The following is a 19540-nucleotide window of genomic DNA, read 5'->3' on the forward strand; positions in this document are numbered from 1 at the left end:
TCAGAAAGCTCTTACATGTCTCTTTTCATGTAGTCCAGGAAGGTACGGCTCAGGTTGTTCACACCAACATGAACAATGACAGAGTCATATTTGTATTTGTTCTGGAGTGACCTGAGTGCTTGTGTTATGTGGCGGATTCTGACTCCCGACAGGCAGCTAACAGTAACCTTCTCCTTGTCCAGCCTAGTGAGTGGGGCATCAGTGTGCCTGACTATTGAGTCACCTATTACTAGTGTGTTAGGTATGCTATTTCGCCTTAAGGGCTGTGGTTGTGCGGCACATTGATTTTGTGTTTTATGTGTTGTCTGGTTTGTGACGGGAGGTGCAGGTTTTGTGGGTGTCTGCTTTGGAGCTCTCTGATGCTTTTGCAGGTTTTTATTTAGAGCCTCCGAGTATGATTTTGTGTATTTATGTGTATATTTTGCCAGTGCTAGTTTAGTAGGTCTATGTGAGGCTGGAGGTGTGGTGCAAGTGTTAACCTTCTCCTCATGACTGTCTGTTCCAGTCTTGGGTGGAGATACCTTAGCCTCCAGTTTGGCTGTATAATTGCATATATATGTATATATATATATATATATATATATATATATATATACATATATATATATATAGAGAGAGAGAGAGAGTGAGCGAGAGGAACTGTTAACTCAAATCAGTCATTTAAGGGGGGGGTTACTGTAATTTATATGCTGGAGGGTACCCTTGAAGACAGTCCTACGTGATGTTACTGTATGTAAGGACTCTGAAAATCCTATTCTGGACTTAAAAGGAGATACAGTAAGGACACAGTATATCTTTTAGCCAGAAGCAGATGATTTCTATTTCAGGTATTAAGCATATATATTTTCAGGGCATTATTTGTCTTCTTAAATGTTTTATTTTAAATTCCTTGTCACTTTCTGTACTGTTGCATACTTATTTTAAAATGCTTTCACTTTATTTATTTCAAATAAATAATTATATTATTCAGCTTTGAATGTTTGTGGCTGATAGTTTATTTATTATCTTAAGAATTTATTTATCTTTACCAGTGAAACAATGACAATGTGCTCTCAGTCCATTTAAAGGTGACTTCTCAGAGCTAATTTGCTACAATTTAAATATTTAAAAGTTGATTTATGTTAAGTGTAAACAGTAAAGGCATGTTCTTGTTTGGTTAGTTTTAACTAATTGGTGGCAGTGTACCTTACACTTGGGAAGGGAGGGTATTGTTATTGAATAGTTACCATTTCTCACTTCATTCTGGAAAATATTATGTGAATGTGTTTACAAAATAATTCTGGTCATGTTTAATTACTGTTGGTAAGACTGCATTGGAAGCTCTGTAGAATCTGTAGTATGATTTGCAAGGGTTTTACTGATAGCATCTGTCTTCAGACAGGAATGGCTTTGCAAAGAAAGTAGTTATGGCACAGTAAGAGTTCTACCTTTTTAAGGTATCGCACTCCAAGTTAGGGGATCCATACCCATTACAATAGATTACTGATGTAATCTCTTCAAGGGTGTCCTTTGTGATACAACCAATATGTCTCTTTCTCTGGCATCAGTGGTTGATACACATCTATCTAAGGTCTGCCCTACCATGTGTTCAAATCTGGAAAGATGAAATGCTGAGTATGTCATTCATTGCTCACAGGCATTACTTATTTTCTAAATAATAATGTTAAGTATTACATGTCTCCATTCAAACATTTATACATTACTGTAATTGTTTTACTCACACTCTAGAGCTTTATAGTTTGTGAGGGCTTATATAACATTTCTTAATGTGTGGCATGCTACAAAATCAAATGTGAGTTGGCTTGTGGGTTTGGCATGATGATTAAGGTCTTCACCTCATAAATACAAGGTACAGGGTTTGATTCTGATATCAGATTATTGGCTAGGCTTAAAATGAGCCTTCAGGGCAGTTAACTTAGTATTCCCCTGTGTACCTATACACCCTATGGATTGCACTGGGCTCAGTCTGAAGTGATAAAAATCACCTGTAAGCAGTGATTATATCTCTTATTCTTCATTGTAAAAGCTTATGTGGGTGTGGTGGGTGGTGACCATTACCAAAGGCAGCACTGCAGATTAAATGTGCAACCTTAAGGCCATTTGCCTTTTGCATGTCATTGCATATTAATGGGCATTAGTGGTGGGATTCTAACCCTATACAACTGATACCATGTCACACAGATATTGAACGCAGCTATGTAGGAGTCAAAGCCCATAACCCCTGCCTATCACAGAGTAATAGACACACAGCACTGGAATAGAGCTACATCATTTATTCACTAAACTAGACAGCACTCTAAAGTCATCCCTAAGAAGAAACACTTGTATCTAGTCAGTTAAATAATTGTAGTGAGTTTACTCAGTTATCAAATCAGCAAAATAAAAAATACAGCACAGATAAGTAGAGTATAGCATTTTTTGATCAAAGGAAATCTGCCTTAAGTTTATTAGTTTATTGTGAATTCTATCAGAAAGCATGGAATCCAGCCCAGTTGTCTTAAAGCAAGACAGGGAGACACCATTCAGGCGTATTTGGTTACAGATTTGGCTGCACTGCGATATGCTGACTCCAGCGCCGGGTATTCACCTTGTATTTGTGTCCCTCATATGAGACCCCTGGGGGAGTGGCTGGAGCTGCATATGTGCTAAGTGAAGAAAGATCTTAGTCTCCCTGTTGCATCATGAAGGAGCCCTTCTAACATCAAGAAAGTCCCATAACAAATCCACCTAGAGTAAATATTTAATAAAAAAAATTATCAAGAAACTAAAAACAACCATCAGAAAGACCTAAGGAGGGCATGAATTGAAACTAGTATCAGAAGTCTAAGATAAAGATAATGACACACCCTTTGTTACTTAAATTAGGAAACTGTGAGGTAACACCATGCCGTGTGCCAAGCTAATCTAAAATGATACCGCCCACTCTGATGATAAAGACATCGCTAACATACCTGCACACAGATTCAGAGTGATTTTACTTGAGAAACATTCACTGAAATTCCACATATTCCCAGAGTCCCACACCATAAGATTACCATGGAACATGTCCTGGTTATAGTCTCTAAAACTAAAAACACTACTTCCATGAAATGGAAAATTTACCTCTGTGCCTTATTAAAAGCACCAGATATACCCTCGCTGAGCCCCACCAGTACATGTTTAACTTAAGCCAAGTGAAAGGGTATGTTCCTTCATGGATCTCTTATACTGTCACAAGACAAACAAATATACACCTGAAGCAAAGATCTGAACTTCTGCCAACATATAAATGCAACACATTGGACGGATAGATTCCTTACCCAGTGATGGCCCCATCTCTGGAATAAATTGACCCTGCATGTTAAGCAGAGAGACATCCTTGTCTCCTTCAAGACTAACCTTGATGATCTGATGAGTACCCATAAGTTCATTCCTGGTATGATTATTTTTCCATCCATGAAGTGGGGGGGGGGGGCATCTTGAGGGTGGTATTTGTCAAGGTGTACATGGTCTTCAGAATTATTTGCCCAATAGTTCCTGAAATCCTATGATTTTACCAGTGTGGTCTCTGAAAGATTATTTCTTCCTTTACAATGGTTTAATTGCAACCTCACTTCCCCTGCTAACTGGAATTATTATTAGGTTGGGACATTAATATAACCCAAGGACAGGCAGGGCATACAAAAAATAACTACTATAATAGAGTTCAAGCTGAAAAATTATGATAATATACTAGAAAAATGAAAAAATAAATATTGATATCAAAATATAGTGCTAAAACATTTCTAATATGTTCCAATGTATCTTTATGAAGTTTATGAATTACATTTGTAATGGTTCATGTTTTGTGGAAGAGGCAGCTGTCTCAAAGCTAATCATTTCTGGAGCTGATATGAACACCCATCTGTAACCACAATATTTTTTAGAGCCCAGGAAGTGTTAATTAGTAAGAATGCTTCTCAGTCACCTACATCCATCTAGGAGTACCCTTCCTCTTTGTAAGACATACAAATACAATGTGCAGTTCAAAAGTTCAAATTTCATGTTCTCTTTAGGTACACCCAAAGGAGAGGTTTTCCCTCCTACCTAGGTTTTTGTCACACTGAGGTGCTCTGCAATGCCATCTGATGATATTTCTCTTTGTAGTGTCTGTATGAAATGATAAACATGGCTAAGTCTATATCATACCTCTCAACTGTACAGGTTTTCACAGAATGCCCAGATTTTTGCCTCATATTTTTGGTGTGTTCTCCTAAAATCTGTTCCTTTCTGGCAAATAGATGAGGATTGAAATCATTAAATAATGACAAACATTTGAGTTTAAGACTCCACATCCTTCGGAAAATCCATGCTAACGCAAAACCTATTATTCTATCAACTTTCTAAGTTTGCAAGTGCAATATTTAAAATCTGTCCCTATTTGCCCCCCCCCCCCCCCCCCCCCCATCATTTTAGGCTTTCTCCAGATTTGTTGCTCTAAGAGGTTGAGAGGTATGGTCTATATCTAATTTCATTTCCAGTTTGAACACCTTCCATAGCAGGTATTAACAGAATTATGTTATTCATTCTTTTAAAGGAGTGCATTTCTGGGCACAACAAAGCTTCTGTCTCAGTCCTCTAACTCAGGTTTCCTGCATCTTTTATACTTATCTGTGCTTCCTGTTTAATACAATACTTAGTAAATCTAGTTCATTTGACATACTGTATGTGCACTCTCTTGTTGTATCTCTTAAGGTCTGTCTTAAAAAAGCAGTGTGTAGGATCATGTGCATTTTCCCCACATCTGAGACATGGTTATGTCATCTGTGTGTGCATGTCTAATGCTAAATATGTCTGCATGGCAGTCCAGTGTTGCCTTTCTCTGAAGCTCCAGGAAGCCTTTGGCTATGGTTTCTGTTGATGTAACTATCTCTAATACAGTAGCCAGTGCCTGTTTTTACACTTTCTCTGTGAGCAGTTACATTTGAATGCTGTTGGTATGCAGGCCATGTATACACATCACAGAATTCAACAGCTAGCTGTTTCTCAAATCTACAAAGCTCAGCAGTATAGACAGATGTGGAATTACTGCCTTTTTGGTTGCAATTGTGCAAGTAAAAACTTTCAATCTTTAATAGGGGCTTTGGGTTCAGAGTTCCTTCCACAATTTCCTTAAGTAAATTTTCAGCTGGCTTAGCTGGTGCAAATATACAGTAAAGCTATAACTATTGGTACTTGTTACACTCAGAAGCACAGTCACTTTCCTGCCATTGCTGACTTGGTTTGTAATGCAATACTGTTCCAGCCTTTCTACATGTCTTTTATCTGTTTTTTCCTATGAACCTGACTAATCATAAATTTCTTCACAGATGCACTATTTACCCTTTCATTCCAAATTTTGTCTGTCTCCTAGCCCACCCTAGTATCACATTGTAAGAATAGTGTTCTCCTTCCAAAGAGGAATACCTTTCTTGTAGTCCCATCTTTGTTCAGACTGTAAGAATAAAAGTTGAAGTATGGTTGGCTATCATCCATGATATGAAGTCTAGGAAATCAGAAATGATTAAATCACTGTCTGTAAAGTTACATCACGCCCAAACTAAGAGTACAGACTAATAATAATATGGAAGCCGCATAAAAACTTGCATGAATAGACTGGAAAGACTGCAGTAGAAATATGCCAAGGACATTCATAGATGTGAATGTGCTAAGTTATAGTGAACGATTAAAATATTTGAACTTGTACAGTTTCTCATATAGATATTTAAGAAGAGACCTTATTCAGGTATGTTTGGCATTTAGAGACAACTACATATGAGAATGCTTAGGGTATGAAAGAGTTGTAGAAAATCATCAGACAACCTGTACAGAAAATGCTACAGGAATGAAATATGTCCCATATGCTTTTATGACAGAGTAATAGGCATGTAGCACAGACTACCAATTTACATTAAGTAAGAACTAGTTCAGATATTTTTAAAAACAAATTAGGCACTTATTAGGAGAATAACTGTTCTGGCATATTGGCAGGCTAGAAGGGCATTATTGCCTGTGTCTGAAATATTTGTATGTGTGTACGTAGATGTATGTATGTATGTGAATTGTTGCTTTATAGCATAATCTCTCCCACTGATGATGGGTATGCTCAACCCACTATATTATCTGACGAGTGCAGGTTCATATGGTGCTACTAAACAAGCTTAGCTTTGACTGATACTGAGCACTCCTGCCTGCCATGCATCATTTTTACCAGAAGATACTGGCATTGCAGCAGACCAAACCATCTCCCTTCACCCAGTATAGGAAAGTTGCATTGGTCATTCACTCTCACTGTCTCTCAAATGCTCATCTAATGTTCAGGTCATTAATGTATCCTGCAACATATAGGTTGTAGTCAGGATTTCATCCCTCTGTGCTACAGAGCTGGCATGGCACCCTCTATATATGTTACCCACTTATGCTGTCTACTTTTCAGTGGTGCTGTCAAAAGTGACCATTTGTTCTATACAGCCTAGCATTTTGGTGATGACCCTTGCTGCTTTGCAACTAAAGAATTTTTACTAGGTCACAAGGAAACAGCTGGAGAGAATAATTCAGTTTTTTGTTTTCAGTTACAAAAGGCACACACCTACAAATAAGGTACCTGCTGCATATGTTGGCATTCAGTACTCGTAAATTTAATCATTTTTGCATATGGAAACATGTGATGCAGGAAAGAAGTTTCAGAAACCAAATGAAGAAGCATTCATTTACTGCCTACAGGGTGAATAACATAAAGAACCTGGGAAACAAACATGCAAGAAAACAGAATGATGTTGACCAACAATATAAAATAACACCACCGAGACAACACCAGACAGTTTTAACTGCATGCATAATAACAGCATATACAATTTTTTATTATGCTTTAAAAATTTAATAACTGCATTAAAGAGAGAACTGTTCTCGAGTAATGAGTCCTGTCAAACTCTACTAATATTTTCATACTGTGAACAGCATTTACTATTATTTTTCTGTACTGTGATACATTTCTGGGAAACAAGCATTATTAATGTTACTTTATGATTTAGAATATCAATACATTGCCTTATAAATATGCATTTAGGAAGGTAGACAAAAATGTTACACATTGCTGTTATTTGTTATGTGTTCTATAATGCTGAGTTACATTACATTGCAAAATCTGAGTCAGGACAATGAGCCATTATTTAAGTCATTCTGCTGAGCAGGCTAACTGTACATTAGTATCAAATACAAATAACAGCTAAATGCATTCCACTTTTTAAGGGCTCTCTTGTAATGCTATAAAACATTAAAATAAAAAAATAGTTAATTCATGATGAGACTTACTACAAATCTTACCTAGACTTGTAACAAACATTTAGGTTAATTATGAATGAGTTGATTTTTTTTGTTAACATGACTGTGCAATGTACATCAAGAGTGGTTTCTAAATCAGATTAATATGCTTAGCTAACATCCTCCATACACAAAAATGTAACAGCCTGTGGAAAAAGTGCTAGTAATAGAGCAAAGTGGCAACTTCATGCATTCATCTCAAACCTATACACAACCCCATTACAATAATTTCAGATGGCAGCAACAGCTTTGCTCAATAAAAAAAAAAAAAAACAGTGGTTGCTTTAAAGGGGCACTATAGTTGTATGTTGTTGTATCTTTCGGCTTTTCCCGGTTAGGGATCACCACAGCGGAACTCCGGTACGCTAATGATTGGCAGTAGATTTTTACGTACTGACTTGCCAGGCCTGACGCACAACCTTCAATGAAGGTACACCCATTCATGCATGTCTCCACACAGAAGACGCTTTAGCTGAGAATCGAACAGGACAACGTCTTACTGTGAGCCGACAATGCTACAGCAGCACCACCACTGCAGCTAGTAAAGGGGCACTATAGGATTTCACTATAGGATTTCTAAAAATCAGATTCTTGGTATTGGACTTTATTTACATTTTAGTGCTGTGTTAAGTCCCTATCTACCAGTCATCACTGGTGTCCCTCAGGGCTCTATCCGAGGCCCTTTCCTGTCTTTATCAACAATATTTCATCCGGATCTAAACACACAACGTGAGTACAGTACACAGATGACTTTACTCTAGTATGCTCCTCTAACAATCTTACAAAACTACAAACATTGAAACAAAACTCCTTTAACTCAATTGAAGCCTGACATACCAACAACCAGCTGTTGTTTAATCTCAAGAAGACCAAACTCCTCTTATTCTTTCCTAAACAACACTCTGTTGGCAAGCTATCTTTCAGAATCTCTTCTTTAAACAATACAGTAATAGATGTTGTTCGTCGTACCAAAGTAGATGGCACTACTGATGACAATCTCAAATTTGACCTGCATATAAATAATACTATCAAAACAACTCATCAAAAACTTGATATGTTATATAGGGCTAAATCATTCCTAACAAACTCCTCCAGAGCCAAACTTGCCAAAACATACCTCTTACCTTCCTTTCTTTATACCTCACCTATTCTAACCATCCTTAGCACCACAATGAAAACCAAATTTGAACAATATTACAACAAAATAGCAAAATTTGTCACTGCCAACCTCATAAATCTCATCACTGCTTATCGCTTAAACAACTTAACTTGCTTGAGCTTCCACAGCAACTACACATGGACCAGCTACTCCAACCATCTCCTCCATCTTAAAACACTGTCTTCCTGATCGGGAGATTTGATCTTATCTTCTGTCTATTCATAAACCAATAAAATCCAGTGGCCAGAGTCTCTATTCTTACTGCATAGCCAAATCTTGTAATAACTTGGCACCTACTATTTGTTAAGTCCCTCACTACCAAAATTTCAAGTCCCTGTTTTAGGAACATCTTTCCAAATCTTGATTACGCTCTTGTTCCCCATGTACCCAATAGGTAACTACAGCAGAGCTAGTAAGGGAGACTGCTAGGAAGGTGCTTGATGTGACATCGGGACAGAGGAAGGAGGACAAGAAGACATGGTGGTGGAATAAGGAAGTACAGGAGAGTATACAGAGGAAGAGGCTGGCAAAGAAGAAGTGGGATTGTCAAAGAGATGAAGAAAGTAGACATGAGTATAAGGAGATGAGGCGCATGGCAAAGAGAGAGGTGGCAAAGGCTAAGGATAAGGCATATAGAGAGTTGTATGAGAGATTGGACACTAAAGAGGGAGAAAAGGACCTGTACCAATTGGCTAGACAGAGGGACAGAGCTGGGAAAGATGTGCAGCAGGTAAGGGTGATAAAGGACAGTGAGGGAAACGTACTCACAAGTGAGGAGAGTGTGTTGAGTAGATGGAAAGAGTACTTTGAAGGGCTGATGAATGAAGAGAATGAGAGAGAGAGAAGGTTGGATGATGTGGGGATAGTGAATCAGGAAGTGAAGCAGATTAGCAAGGAGGAAGTAAGGACAGCTATGAAGAGGATGAAGAATGGAAAGGCTGCTAGCCCAGATGACATACCAGTGGAAGCATGGAGGTGCTTAGGAGAAATGGCAGTGGAATTTTTAACCAGATTGTTTAATGAAATTTTGGAAAGTCAGAGGATGCCTGAGGAATGGAGAAAAAGTGTTTTGGTACCTATCTTTAAGAATAAGGGTGATGTGCAGAGCTGCAGTAACTACAGAGGGATAAAATTGATCAGTCACAGCTTGAAGTTATGGGAAAGAGTAATGGAAGCTAGGGTAAGAAGGGAGGTGATGATTAGTGATCAGCAGTATGGTTTCATGCCAGGAAAGAGCACTACAGATGCAATATTTGCTCTGAGAGTGTTGTTGGAGAAATACAGAGAAGGTCAGAAGGAGTTGCATTGTGTCTTTGTGGACTTGGAGAAAGCATATGACAGGGTGCCTAGAGAGGAGTTGTGGTATTGTATGAGGAAGTCGGGAGTGGCAGAGAAGTATGTAAGAGTGGTACAGGATATGTACAAGGGTAGTGTGACATTGATGAGAACTGCGGTGGGAGTGACAGATACGTTTAAGGTGGAGGTGGGTTTACATCAAGGATCAGCTCTGAGCCCTTTCTTATTTGCAGTGGTGATGGACAGGTTGACAGATGAGATTAGACAGGAGGCCCCGTGGAATATGATGTTTGCAGATGACATTGTGATATGTAGTGAGAGTAGGGACCAGGTTGAGGAGACCCTGGAGAGGTGGAGATATGCTTTAGAGAGGAGAGGAATGAAGGTCAGCAGGGCTAAAACAGAATATATGTGTGTAAATGAGAGGGAGGGTAGAGGAATGGTGAGGATGCAGGGAGTAGAGTTGGTAAAGGTGGATGAGTTTAAGTACTTGGGATCAACAGTTCAGAGTAATGGTGAGTGTGGAAGAGAGGTGAAGAAGAGAGTACAGGCAGGGTGGAATGGGTGGAGAAGAGTGTCAGGAGTGATTTGTGACAGACGGGTACCAATAAGAGTGAAAGGGAAGGTCTACAAGAGGGTACTGAGACCAGCTATGTTATATGGGTTGGAGATGATAGCATTGTCGAAAAGGCAGGAGTCAGAGCTGGATGTGGCAGAGTTAAAGATGTTAAGATTTGCACTGGGTGTGACTAGGATGGACAGGATTAGGAATCAGTATATTAGAGGGCCAGCTCAGGTTGGGCAATTTGGAGACAAAGCAAGAGAGGCGAGATTGCGTTGGTTTGGACATGTGCTGAAGAAGGATGCTGGGTATATTGGGAAAAGGATGCTAAGGATGGAGCTGCCAGGTAAGAGGAAAAGAGGAAGGCCTAAGATGAGGTTTATGGATGTGGTGAGAGAGGACATGCAAGCGGTTGGTGTGGAAGAGCATGATGCAGAGGGCAGGAAGAAATGGAAACAGATGATCTGCTGTGGCGACCCCCTAGCGGGAACAGCCGAAAGAAGATGATGATGATGATATATATATATATATATATATATATATATATATATATATATATATATATATAGAGTAACTCCTTGCATTCTTTCATGAATTCTTGTTCTCACCTTGTACTCTCCTTAACCACAAGAAGAAGTGCTCTCTTAAGTCCTTTAACCCTGTATCTAATCATGTATTCTCTACCACTTGCAATTTCCATAAAGTATATTATTTTTAATTTTTTCTTGCTGCTTTTATATTTATATCTAAAGATGTACACTTTACTGCTTTGTAAATATTCTTGTATCAACTCTGTATTTTAATAATCTGTAGAGAAGTTTATTTTCTTCCCAATGTTATGTCTTGTGTATAATTTGTGTGGAGCTTTCCTCCCCAGACCTCTGCTGAAAATGGGTAATCTTTACCCAGTTGGACTATTCTGGTTAACAAATGTCAAATAAAATAAATAAATAAATAAATAAAATAAATGTTCATACAGAGGCAGGTTTTCAGAGAAGCTCATTAGCATACTGCAGGCCAGATTTCACAGACATCAGAGGGGTGGGTTGTTAAAGGAAGTAATAAGAGTTTACACTTTATCCTTTTGTATTTTCCTTCTCCCACCCATGGGCTATTAGATTAGTTGAATGACTAGCTTTCACTCAGCCTGAGATGTTATCTAGTCACACTCAGGTCTGCAGCCTCGTCAGCAGTGAAACTACATCTTCTTTAGTATGTGCTTATTTTTTGACTGGGAGGAATGTTTATCCAAGCATAGACAACTATATTTTCTTTTATGTGTTTTTGTTTCATACTTGTTGCTACGTGCTTTTTTCTTGTAATTATTTTTCATATGGTCTGCATTAGTATTTCTTAGTGCATGTACTCATGTAGATACAACTTTATAATCACAAAGAGTTTCCCTCATTTCACAGGACAACATTACTTTTTGGACAGTTGTGTCTTGCAAACAAACCTGTTGAGTTGCAAATGTCCTGATAGTCTTGAAGGATACATTTTTTTGCAACTTTTCAATACAAATGTCAAGCAACGTTGAAACTGAATCTTATTACTGTACTAAAAGTACTTTCCCATTAGCTGATGCCCTTCAGAAATCACACAACAACTGTTTGTATAATACTAATTCCATCCACCTTAATTTATTTTTGTTTTTCTACCCTGCATTGTAACAAACTATTTGGAGCTTTCACTCCTTTCCTGAATATTTGACTGCAGTAGAGTTACACTGATTCATTTTAAATTTGAAGCAAATATAGTCCATATATTTCCCCGTATTTTCCCATGTACATATACAAATTATAATCTCTATTTATATTATTGTGGTTGTAAAACCATGGCCTTGGTATGCCTTACTGACAGGCCTTCAGTTCAAGGCAGTCCTGAATGTCTGTCAAATTTGTCTATGACTATGTGATAATGTGTTTTATATTAAAAAAAACTACAAATGCAGTGCACATATTTGTTTTAGGTTTGTACTTCACTGTTACTATTGGAATTCTCATCATTTCCTCTAAGGGGACTCTGTTGCTGTTGAGATGGCTGTGTTGACTAGATCTCTTAACCCCATTATCAAGATAGAAATAAATAAATAAATGAGTATGCCACTATGTGTTTATCATTTATAGTGCATTGGTTGTTTAAAATGTATTTGCTATATATCTTTATGCTGTTACAGGTCCACATATGTTTGTATGTCTGCATACGCACATAAAATATGTGTGAGAATCTATATAAATCTGTGTGTATGTACACAGATGTACATACACCCATATGCGTGTTGGTGGGTGTATACATACTTGCATTTGCACACACATACACTGGCATACAGGAGGGATTTTGATTAAGGTGACAGTATAACCACTCCTAACAGCATCCATGTTACTGACCCTTTATTGATAGTTTTATAAGTATCAGTCCTTTCTATTTCTAATATGCCAGTTGACAAAGCTATTAATGGGGTGACTCAGATAGAGTATTCTTGCCTTCAGTCATCTAACTTTTTAGAGATGATAATTTTACTTGCGTATTGGCACAGTCTGCAGTTGCATTGATTTTTCTTCTGGATACCTGTTGCCATATCCTTATAGACAATTAAAATACAATAAGAGATATACGATTTGGAAAGGGGGGGCTACTTCAGAGGAGGCAAGCTCAGAATCAGGTGGACAAAAGTAATTAGCAGTAGACATCAATTTGCCCTTACAGAGTTGGAGTTCTTCCTGGAGATAGAAACAGAAGGCAAACAAAGTATTCCAAACTCAGACTGGACAACATGGGTATAATTCAGGCAAGCAACAATCAGCAAAAAGGGTGAGGCATAGAATAATTGGCTGTATTGGCAGTGGGATCAGTTCTAGAGAGTGGCACTGGAATCAGCACCAGTACCAGTGCAGGTCCAGATTCATTCACAGTATTGGTAGACATATGAGAATTACAGCTAATAAACAACACCCTCAATAAAGGTAATTTGGTGGATTAAGGGTATTACAGCAATTTGGCGACACTAGGAAGGTGCAAGGTTGGCCAGTGATATGGCTCATAGCAGAAAACAATGAAGGGCACACATCCTGCTAATGCTGGAGACAGATTAAAGCAAGTCAAAGGCAGCATTAGACTTGGCCAGCTATCAGCTGGCTGCACAAAGTCATGGGGTGGCAGTGCGAGCCTTATGAGACAAACTTCTAAGGGTATGTCATCCGTAATACAAGAAATTGTTTTTCATAGCCTGTTGTTTAACAGCCCTATGCAGAACATTTAGTTGGTCAGTATAAATGCATTTCAGTGATAAATTGGAACAATCTATGAACAATCAAAATGTGGAGAACTGGTAGGTGGCTTCATCCCCAGGGGGCCACAGAATGGAATGTACTACAATTTCTACAACACTACCAAACACTGTGCCCTCAACACAGAAGTCCACTCACACAATGTCATCATAGACTGGTACTTAGGAAGGCTACGTTTTCTGGCATGAGAAGGATACCCTGCTTACTCAGCTTCAGGTAAGGACTGTACTGAAGAAAACAGTGGAGTGATGCAGCTTGGACCCCAGAGATATACCCCATGTTCAGTTACATTCCACACTCATCTAGCATAGTGGCCATTTCTCATATACAATGGACAACGGCATCATGGGAGAACATCAAAAAATTAGGAAGATGGAAGTCCAGTGCTTATAAAGATTGCTGAAAAATAACCTGTTATATCATACATAATACTGTTGTCTTTTATACTGCAGAACCAAGACAACAAGCTCAACAGAAAGCATGAATACTGAGTTATTCTTATATGAAAAGCTTGCAAACATGTCTACAAGGAGAACAAAGTTTGCATGGTGAACTAGGGTATGTGACAGGTGGCTAGGGGTTGGGGTTTAAAATGGCCACAACTAAAGCTGGGGCAAAGGTGCAAGACCTGGGGGCAACTGGACAAGATCTTGCTACGCCAAGGATGAAATGATGGATGTCACATAGTTGGGGGCCTGGTGGTAGTAATATGAAAATAAGTAGCATATTTTCTGAAGGATATGAAGTCTGAAACTGTAATCTATAACATTACTTAGTGACCTCAATCTTCTGTGAATTGCCATAAAAACATAAATTTTATGATGAACAGACCAAAAGTATGAATCAAAAATATGAACATTTTGCAAAAATCTGAACAGTTGAGAGGTATGAGTCACAGGATTTAAAAATATTAAGTACTTTTCTTTTCTGCTGTATTTATATGCATTAAGTATTTTTGTTCATGGTTAAAATATAGGTCAGGAACAATGCAATAAACACTGTTTTAGAGGCTGCATAATGCAGTTGATGGAGTTTGCAACCAGTATTCTGTTAACCAGAATCTCTAAAGTAACTCCAAGAATCTTCAGTTGCTTGGTGTTATTTTAATGCTGATTTGAAATCTTTTAGAATTAATTGATTTTTTTTTTATTAAAAACAACTTTATTGAGATAAATATTGACAAATAAACATTATCTAGAAATACGTACATTTTTCAATATAAATAACATAACAAAAACATTTTAAACTATATACAATGACATTCTCCACAAGAATCAATTATTAATAAACATGTGCATTGAAATATAAGGATTGTAAAAAGATTTACATTACTTGTTAAATAAATCATATACTTTTTTTTCACATATTACATGAATTAGTATTCCTAGAAGATCTTGCAGTATTGGTCAAAATTTCTAAGTTACAGACTTCAAAAAGTAAATTTGTGAATTCAGATATTGAGGGTGAAGTATTAGACTTCCAGTTTCTTGTAATGATTTTTCTGGCAATGGATAAAATCGACCAGATAAGAGGTTGATTAGATTCTCTAATACAATTAGGAACAGGAGTGTTAAATAAAACAAGTGATTTAGAAAGATAAAAATTATCTGTAAAAATAGCTTGTAAAAAAGTATTAACATCTATCCAAAATGTATTTAATTCTATACAATCAAACATCATATGTGCCCAATCCGCATTAACTACTTTGTTATATCTCCAACAATTGGTATTTTTTTTATTAAATTTACTTAAAGAAAATGTGGGTAATAAAAGACCTATGCAAATACCTCCATGTAAAAATTGTCCATTTAAGTGAAGTGGTAACACTTGCTGACTGTAAAATATTTAATTTGTCAGAGTCTGTAGAGAGATAATTATTTATTAAAGTAAAATAGTTCCAATAACTTTCTGAAGGATTATTTAAATCAAATTCAATTGCTTTATATAAATGAGATAAAATATTTTAGATGTAGAATTATGTTGTAAAGCTATTATCATATATTGAAATAATTTAGGTATTGAATTTTTTGTTGTTAAAGATATATAATCCCAATTTGTTTAGAACATATTTCCTAGCTTCCTGTAAATCTAACCATGAGAATGTATCATATTCATATTAGTTTTTTAATGGATGTATAGATTTCAGATCATTAGACATAAACTGAAACCAAAATATTGTTTTTCTGTTGAAAAGAAAGCATTTTTTATAATCTGATGAAAAGATGATACCTTGTGTGAAAGCTATAGGAAAAATAATATATATCCATTCCTTATAAATATTGAATTTATACATATAATTTCTAAAAGATTTCAAAAGAAGAGTTATATAATTGGTGTTAAATTTTTGAGAGGAATAAGATAAGATATATTCTTTTAGAACCCAAATAAAGGTGTTACTTAATACAGCTAACTTCTGAGATTTGTTGTTATTTATAGAATTATTAATTAAGATTTCTAAAGTATTTTTCCAATTTGCTGTGTAATTATTATCTATAAGATGGTAAATAGTTTTTGGCCATTGAGGAAACAGAATAGATTTCCAAATTAGGCATAGCTATACTGCCATTTTCCAAATTTTTCATATGATTAGATAAAGCTATTCTAGGTTTAATCAGGGACCATAAAAATGTATGTATCAAGGAATTACATTTTTTAATAATCTGATTAGGAGGATGTAATGAGATGGATTGTATAATATATAATATTTTAGGTAACAAAATCATCTTTATTATTAAAAGTTTTTCATCCATGTAGAAATTAATTTTATTTCATTTCTAATAAGATTTTTTATTGCCAATAAACTCTTATTGTAGTTTATTTTAATGATATATTTTATGTTTTTTGTAATTATAATACCCAATTAAAGTAGTTCATCAGATTTTGTCAGATATTTACTATAAATTCCTTATAATTCAAATTTTTTTATGACCAATTAATAAGATTTGAGTTTTACAAGTGCTTTCACCCTAACTCAATTGTAGGGCTTTTTCAAGTGTAAAAACAGTGTAACTGTTCAATCAGCCATCTTTAAATAACTTCATTTTAAAAAAGGCGCCAAAACCAGTCTGACCTAAATTTAAAGTAACCACGCACATTTTTACAACTGTCAAGTTTAAAAACACAAATAAATTCACTTTGTTTACCAAACATTAATAAACTTGATAAAACTTTGAATCAAAGTAATATAAAATAACAGTTCTATCTAAAAAAAAAAGAAGAAAAGGATGACAAAAATTTAAAATACTTTAAAATTATGTTAAACAATACAATCAATTACAAGGGAAGTTAAGGACCTCATTCAGAGAAATTGGAAGATGTTACATCACAATAAGGACTTAGTACACAAAGTAGGTGATCATCCTAACTTTGTTTATAAAACAGGAACAAATCTGAAAAGGGTATTCGAAAGTAACAATTATAGATGTACAACTACTTTGGACAAGGGAACTAGTAGGTGTGGTAGGTGTGGGTATTGTAGATACATTTTGGATGAAGTACCCATCACCTTAAAAATTATGGCAACAGTAGGATTTACTTAAAGAAGGGTAACTGTCATACTAAGGGTATTGTGTACTTAGTCCTGTGTAGAGACTGTCCTAGTTTCTACATAGGGAAGTCAGAGAGAGAGCATTGAACAAACAAATTTATAAACATTTATATAACATAAAAAAGGGAATATTAATAATGCATTAAGTAAACATTTACAAATGGAGCCTAAACACACTGGCTTTCATTTTGGGATTCTTGAACAAGTACCTATTGACCCTAAAGGGGGAGATTGGGAGAATTGGCTATGCTGTAGGGAGACCTATTGGAAAATTATATTGAATGCCACCCACCCCCCGGGACTAAATGAGCATATTTCTATTAAGCCTTATTTGATTAAAAAAGCAGAAGATTTATCTAAATAATTACTTAAAACAACCACTGAAACAATTATTAAAGTAACATTTTGATTGTATTAACATAATTTTAAAGTATTTAAAATTTTTGTCATCCTTTTCTTCTTCTTTTTTAGATAGAACTGTTATTTTATATTACTTTGATTCAAAGTTTTATCAAGTTTACTAATGTTTGGTAAACAAAGTGAATTTATTTGTGTTTTTAAACTTGACAGTTGTAAAAATGTGTGTGGTTACTTTAAAATTTAGGTCAGACTGGTGTTGGCACCTTTTTTTAAAATGAAGTTATTTAAAGATGGCTGATTGAACAGTTACACTGTTTTTACACTTGAAAAATCCCTACAATTGAGTTAGGGTGAAAGCGCTTGTGGAATTTATACAGTAAATGTTTTATGGACTTGCAACCTGTGTGCTGACATGATCGTTTTATTAGATTAGTGGTTTTGTTTCTACAATCTTTTTCCACTTGTTTTTTATTAATATTTGAGTTTTATTGTTGAACAAAAAACCTGATTTCTTTTGAAAAAAATCAATCTCTCTAAAGAGAGCATGAATAGATGCACGTATCAAGGAATTACATTTTTTAATAATCTGATTAGGAGGATGTAATGAGATGGATTGTATAATATATAATATTTTAGGTAACAAAATCATCTTTATTATTAAAAGCTTTTCATCCATGGAAAAATTAATTTTATTTAATTTCTAATAAGATTTTCTATTGCCAATAAACTTATTGTAGTTTATTTTAATGATATATTTTATGTTTTTGTAATTATAATACCCAATTAAAGTAGTTCATCAGATTTTGCCAAATATTTACTATAAATTCCTTGTAATTCAAATCTTTTATGACCAATTAATAAGATCTGAGTTTTATTGTTGAACAATAAACCTGATTTCTTTTGAAAAAAATCAATATCTCTAAAGAGAGCATGAATAGACACATCATTATCACCAAGAGTAATAAGAATGCCATCTGTGAACATTTGTATTTTGGAAGATTTATTGGAATTTAAATTAAATTCTTGAATATTTTTATTATCTCTTATCAAACTGGCCCACGGTTTCATAATAAGAGTAAATAATAAGGAAGATAAGGGAGAACCTAGCTTTGTTCCTTTAATAATAGGAATATTTTGGGAAATATTAGTACCTATTTTAATATATGATTGACTACCCTGATATAATTGAGTGATTAAATTTATAAAGCTATTTGAAAAGTTTAATTCTTCCAGTAATATAAATAGTCCCAATTAACTAAATCAAAAGCACAATTTATATCTAAACTAATTAATGTTAGATTATTATTTAAATATTTGACTGATTCTATTAAAGTTAATGTTCTTTTAATGTTATCATAAGTATTTGTATTAATTATGAATCCCGTTTGGTCATCTTCAACTAAGATAGAGAAATAATTTTTTTAGTCTTTCTGCAAATATTGAAATAAGCATTTTATAATCAATATTTAGTAAATAGATAGGTTTATAGGATGAACAGTTAACTGGCTCTTTATTAGATTTAAGAATAGGAGAGATAAAAGTATACTTCCATGAGGGGGGTGTTAACTTATTATTTTGGGATAAATTATATACTTTTTGAAGTAATTTTATAGCATTACTTGGTAATATTTTTGAAACGATTCCATCATTTCCTGGAGCCTTATTGAATTTTTAATTATTAATCTGTGTTTGAGTATCTTTAAAGGAAATAGGTTTAATTATAGAATTAGCTTGTCCATTTATGAGTCTTTTTTAGTAAATCTATTAATAAACATTTTAATTTAGTTAGAATCTATTATTTTTGGTTGTTGATTAATAGTAATAAAACATTCTCTGAATTCAGTTAGAATATTTTGTATGTCTGAAACCATCTTGTTCTTTCTAGGGGAAACATTTTCATTTATATGATTCAGTTTATTTAATATTTTGGTTTTGTTTGCTAATACATTTAAAGATTTTGGATTAGTAGAAAATTAAAAAATATATATTTCTCTAAAATAATCATGTTTTTA

This window comes from Protopterus annectens, chromosome 3.part1 (assembly GCF_019279795.1).
Source record: "Protopterus annectens isolate FY-2018-M chromosome 3.part1, PAN1.0, whole genome shotgun sequence".
Taxonomy (NCBI): domain Eukaryota; kingdom Metazoa; phylum Chordata; order Ceratodontiformes; family Protopteridae; genus Protopterus; species Protopterus annectens.